This window comes from Vulpes lagopus, chromosome 3 (assembly GCF_018345385.1).
Source record: "Vulpes lagopus strain Blue_001 chromosome 3, ASM1834538v1, whole genome shotgun sequence".
NCBI lineage: Eukaryota > Metazoa > Chordata > Mammalia > Carnivora > Canidae > Vulpes > Vulpes lagopus.
This window is the reverse complement of record NC_054826.1, coordinates 99840096-99846220: the sequence shown is the minus strand read 5'-3', so window position 1 is coordinate 99846220 and position 6125 is coordinate 99840096.

Genomic DNA, 6125 nt, shown 5'->3' with positions numbered 1-6125 from the left:
TCTAGACTTCTGTGAGAACTCTGAGGGGAGGACAAGATTCTGCCAGAAAATTCAGAACCTGAATTTCTAAGGAAGCAAATGCCACACGCTCTACCATTTTCCAAAGATAACTTCTGTTCATTGAGCCAAAAATGTTGAAATTTCTTCCCTTAGGTATGCGTCGTCCGTTTCCGGTGCGTTGAGCGTTTACTAGTTCCACGCCTTATACCAAGTTCTGGGGTTGATGTTACCAGACCATTAAAGTGCCAATATTTTGGTATTTTTTTCTCTGAGTTGTTTTTTGTTTTTAAGTAGGTCCCGTGTCCACCCTGGGGCCTAGACTCATAACCCTGAGGTCAGGAGTCACATGCTCCACCAACTGAGCCAGCCAGGTGCCCCTCTTGGCTAGTTCTTTATATGTGTAAAGATATGTTTTAAAGGAAGTTGGAAGGATCCCCGGGTGGCGCAGTGGTTTGGCGCCTGCCTTTGGCCCAGGGCGCGATCCTGGAGACCCGGGATCGAATCCCACATCGGGCTCCCAGTGCATGGAGCCTGCTTGTGTCTCTGCCTATGTCTCTGCCTCTCTGTGTGTGTGTGTGTGTGTGTGTGTGACTATCATAAGTAAATAAGAATTTAAAAAAATAAAGTTGGAAAAATACCTAACCCTTAGGACATTTTTAACGGCCGATTACTGTTCACTCCCATTGTGCTCGCGGCCCTCACCCAATGTCTCTGTTATTGAGCAGCTGAGTTGTCCCTATTTGAGAAACAATGCTGGGCTGAGCGTGTTTGTGACAAAAAAATTCACAGCTTGATTTCTTTAGACTATACGCCCCAAATTGGAGTTACTGGGGTAGCAGGAGTGAGCGTTTTTAAAGCTTTGGTATTTATTGTTGCATTGCCCTCCTGCAAGGTAGTAACGGGTTCACGCTCCCATCGGCTCTGAGAATAGGCTCTCCAGGGGAGTTGATATCCAATGACATTTCCATCTCCTAGGCCTTCTTTTCCTGAAATTCACTCTGTTGCTCAGTACTGTAACAGTGTTCTGAAATCAGACTTCTACACGGGTTTGGTTTGGTTTGGTTTGGTTTCTAAAGCATCTTTTTCTTGCTGTTATTTCAAAACAAGCATGTTCCCAGAGCAAAGGACATCTCCTTTTTACTCTGTTCATGAAGATCTTCCTTAAGGAGAAGTTGAAACTTCAAGGATAGTAGAGCAACATGGTCCCCTTTGCTGTTAAAAATTTCCAGTAAATCTATGACAAACGAAACCACTCAGTATAATTACCTCTGTGTTTCTAGACCAGAAGCAAATAAAAGGGTGGGGCCTTCGGTCAATAATTCAATTGAACAAACATTTGAGTGCTGCTGTTGCGTAATGGACTGATAGTAAATGAACCAGATAAGGATATAGTTGCCAGGATACCAGGCTCACTGTTCTTAGTGCTGTGAGTGGGGTACAAATATAGTGCTAATCAGGGAGCAAGAAGTCTACTCACGCTGATTTAAAAAGGCTTTCATCAAGCAGATGAGAATGGAAACATGCCACTGAGTAGGATTTTTGGTGCGTCTTGATGGAATGAGAAGAAAAGATCTATCCACAGGGAGAACAAAGTCTTGGGAGTTAGAGAGTTGGGGCCATCCTCAGATGTGACTTGGAGGGAGCTACACCTTTGAGCTGCTCCAGGTCTAGAATCTAGAGAGGTAATCTCGGGTTGCTTTGAGCATGGACTTTATTCTGATAGGACAAGGGTTTTTGAGCCAACACACAACACAACCCACGTTCAGATCGTTATTTCTCTAGATTGGTAAATGAAAGTCCACTGTCCAAGAAGTTTGTGACTATATAGTAACAAAATGTACAACTCATATATGAAAATAAACTTTGATTCAAAACTGAGTTGGGGACACCTGGCTGGTTGGTAGAGCATTTGACTCTTGATCTCAAGGTCATGAGTTCAAACTCCACATTGGGCATGAAGCCTATTTAAAAATAAAATAGGGATGCCTGGGTGGCTCAGTGGTTGAGTGCCTGCCTTTGCCTCAGGTTGTGATCCTGGTGTCCTAGGATTGAGTCCCCCATCAGGCTCCCTTAGGGAGCCTGCTTCTTCCTCTGCCTATGTCTCTGCCTCTCTCTCTCTGTCTCTCATGAATAAATAAATAAAACCTTTTAAAAATAATAATAAATAAAAACAAAGCTGATTTAAAACTGAGTTGTTTACAACTCAATTTAAAACTTCTCCAAGGGGATCCCTTGGCTCAGGGGTTTAGCGCCTGCCTTTGGCCCAGGGCGCGATCCTGGAGTCCCAGGATCGAGTCCCGCATCAGGCTCCCTGCATGGGGCCTGCTTCTCCTTCTGCCTGTGTCTCTGCCTCTCTCTCTCTCTCTCTCTATGTCTATCATGAATAAATAAATAAAATTAAAATAAAAAATAAAACTTCTCCAAGTTAGGCATTGAGTGTCTATTTATAATGTCCTTCATGACAACAAATGGGCCAAAAAAGTTAAAGTTAAAACTAAATAAGCAAATATTAGACCATGTGTGTTTCTAAATGTGCTACACGGTTATTTCTCAGGTGGCCAGGATATGCAATTATGAAAATTAATAAAGGAAACCTCTCTAAAGTGAACCCAAGATGCTAGAAGGGGAGGCTGGTAGAGAGAACCCTATCACTCAATATCAATGATTGTCAATTACAGACACCTAAAAGAAAAATCTCAACAGAAAAGAATCAGTCATTACAAGGCCCAACAGGGAAAGGTATACATCGCATCTCCTATAAGAAGTCAACTGCCCCTTCTATTCAGCCGATGGAAAACCATCATCACCCTGAATTCTTCTCCCCAATGGACTTTTTTTTTTTTTAAGATTTTATTTATTTATTCATGAGAGACACAGAGAGAGAGAGAGAGAGAGAGGCAGAGACACAGGCAGAGGGAGAAGTAGGCTCCATGCAGGGAGCCTGACGTGGGGCTCGATCCTGGATCTCCAGGATCACACCCTGGGCTGAAGGTGGCACGAAACCACTGAGCATGCAGGGAGCCTGACATGGGACTCGATCCTGGATCTCCAGGATCACAACCTGGGCCAAAGGTGGCGCTAAACTGCTGAGCCACCTGGGCTGCCCCTTCCCAATGGATTTTTATTCAAAAGAATCCCTTCCAACTTCCTTTCTTCTCCATAAAATAATGTTTCTCTCCTTTGTTAATTGGACTCCTTGTATTGCTGTAGCCTATGTGTCCTCAATTGCAATTCCCAAATATATCCATTTGGATATAATTGGAATTGCTATTCCCAAATATATCGATTTTTACTGATAAAATAACTGGCAGAGGGGATCCCTGGATGGCTCCGCGGTTTGGTGCCTGCCTTCGGCCCAGGGCATGATCCTGGAGACCTGGGATCGAGTCCCACGTCGGGCTCCCTGCATGGAACCTGCTTCTCCCTCTGCCTGCGTCTCTGCATCCCTGTGTGTGTGTGTGTGTGTGTGTGTGTGTGTCTCATGAATAAATAAAATCTTTAAAAAATAAATAAATAACTGGCAGGTTTAGTGTATGTGTGTGTGTGTTTTAAAGATTTTGTTTTTAAGTAATCTCCACACCCAATGAGGGGCTCGAACTCACAACCCTGAGCCCAAGAATCACATATGCTACCAAGTGAGCCAGGCATGTGCCCCCTGGCAGTTTCATTTTTAAGGTTAACACAATCATATTTCCTACTGAGGTCCTTCATTTAAGGTCAGTAAGTTATTCTGTTGTGAAATAGGCAAAACAGATCTTGCCATCAGGAAACCTACCTTCTAGTGGGAAAGATGCTTATTAAGCAAATGAACATATAGTATTCATTTCCAGATTAACATGATGGATTAATTACAAGTATCTAATTTAATTTCTACCCAAAACCCCACTAGAACTTCAGAAAGAAATTTAAAAAACAAAAGACATAATAATCCTAGAATGCACAGTGTGGAGAAGAAAAGAGATATTGGCAGCTGGGATGAGGAGACAGACTGGTAGTCACTTAGACTAGCAGCCAGAAACATTGATGGACACCAGATTTACACCAGAGTATTGTCAAAGTGGTAGAAACTGGCAGCACCAGGCACTTTTGAAACTGGGGTGGAGGGAGAGAATAAGAGAGATAGCCTGAAAGCTCAGAAGCAGCAGCAGATGGTCTACATTGCTCCCCATATTGCATTAGGCAAGGTGGTCACCCTCCTCCTCCCTACAAAGGACTGGAGGTTCCTCTCTAGAGAGTACAAACCAACAGTATTTGAATGGGGTCGACGGGTGAAGTGGAGGGGAGTCCAGGCACAGGGCCTGGAAAACAAAACAAAAACAAAGGGATTTAGTAGCCTGGGCTGAATCTGGAACCTCCCTAACCCCCTCCTTCATGGCTCCTGTGGGCAGTTTACTCACAATCAGGGATGGAGAGTAGAGGGCTCTTCTCTGGGTAACCTGTCCTACCCAGGAGGATTAAAAGATATTTGAGGAGGGGCACCTGGGTAGCTCAGTGGTTGAGCATCTGCCTTTGGCTCAGGTCCTGATCCCAGTGTCCTAGGATGGAGTCCCTTATCAGACTCCCTACAGGGAGCCTGCTTCTCCCTCTACCTCTGTCTCTACCTCTCTCTGTGTGTCTGTCATGAATAAATAAATAATATCTTTAAATATATATGTATTATATATAATATATTTTTTCTATTTTGGAAGTTATATATATATATAACCATATATAACCATATATATATAACCATACTCTGGGAGTTTGAGGAAAACTCCCAGAATAGAAGATAGAAATCAAAATAACCAAAATAAATAAATTTGGGGACAAGGAGACAGAAACTTTTCTTTAAGGCCATCAGTATCTTTAGATTAAAAACAAAACAAAACAATAATGTTTGCTTTTTAAAACAAACCAAAAAAAAAAAAAAAATTCAGATCCTGAGCTGAAGGCAGATGCTCAACCCCTGAGCCACCCAGGTGCCCCCATTCAGATGATTTAAAAACAAAAACACAAAACAAAACAAAAACCAAAACCTAGCAGGAAAAACTCAACAGAAAATTTGGAACACCAAGTTGAGAAATCTCTCAGAGGGCCCCAAATCACAGAGAAATAGAAAGTAGGAAACGTTAGTGATATGAGGGAACTAGCTCAGTAGGGCCAACCATCCTAATAATATCCTGTAACAGAAAACAAAGAACAAAGACAAAGGAAAGGAGGGAAGTATCCATGAAAATATTCAGGGAAATTTCCCAGACCTGAAAGACTGGAGTTTAGAGATAGAAAGTGCCAGCCCAGTGAATGAAAATTGGCGACACCCTTGGGTTCATCATGGTGAAAACTTGAGAACAATGGGAGCAGATAAGATTCTATAAGTTTCCAAAGAGAAAACACAAGTCATAAGGAAACAGGAAATAGAATGGCCTCAGATTTCCCAACAGTTGCAGTGGCAGAGCAATATGCCTTCCAGATGCTGAAGGAAGATGATTTTCCACCGAGGCTTCTACTCACAGCCCATCTATCGATCAAGTGGGTGGGTAAAAATGAGAACATTTTCAGGCAAGTCAGTTCTCAAAAAAGTTATACCTCCCACACACCATATCCCAGGAAGCTTCTGGGACATGTGTTCTTCCACTAGGAGGAAATAAACCGAAAGAAGCAGATAGGCAGAAGCCAGAGATCCAACACAGCTGAGGAAAGAAGGATCCCTTCCCCCACCCTGGGGATGGTGACTATTTTATGACCAGCCCATTTCAGAGCAGGGAAACTTTGTGGCCATAAACCACACGCTGTCTGTTTTTGTGGCCACTTCCCCCAGCATGGACAGCCAGGGGTAGTGAAAGACAAACCAGTACTGTTGTTGACTGGCTCAGCTCTGGTGACAGAGCAAGGACGTGATAAATGAGAATGGTTACACTGCCCCTATATTTCTCTTTCTCTCTTTGCTTTCCTCCATTTTATTATAAAAACTTCGGCACAGAAAAGTTGAAAGGAGTGTACAGTGAACATCTGTATATCCATTATCCATCTAAATTCTATAATTAGCATTTTCCTGTACTTGCTTTACACATATCTATTTACCATTTAACAATTCATCAAATTTTTGGCTGCGTTTCAAAAGGAGGAAATCAGTACATTTCACCCTT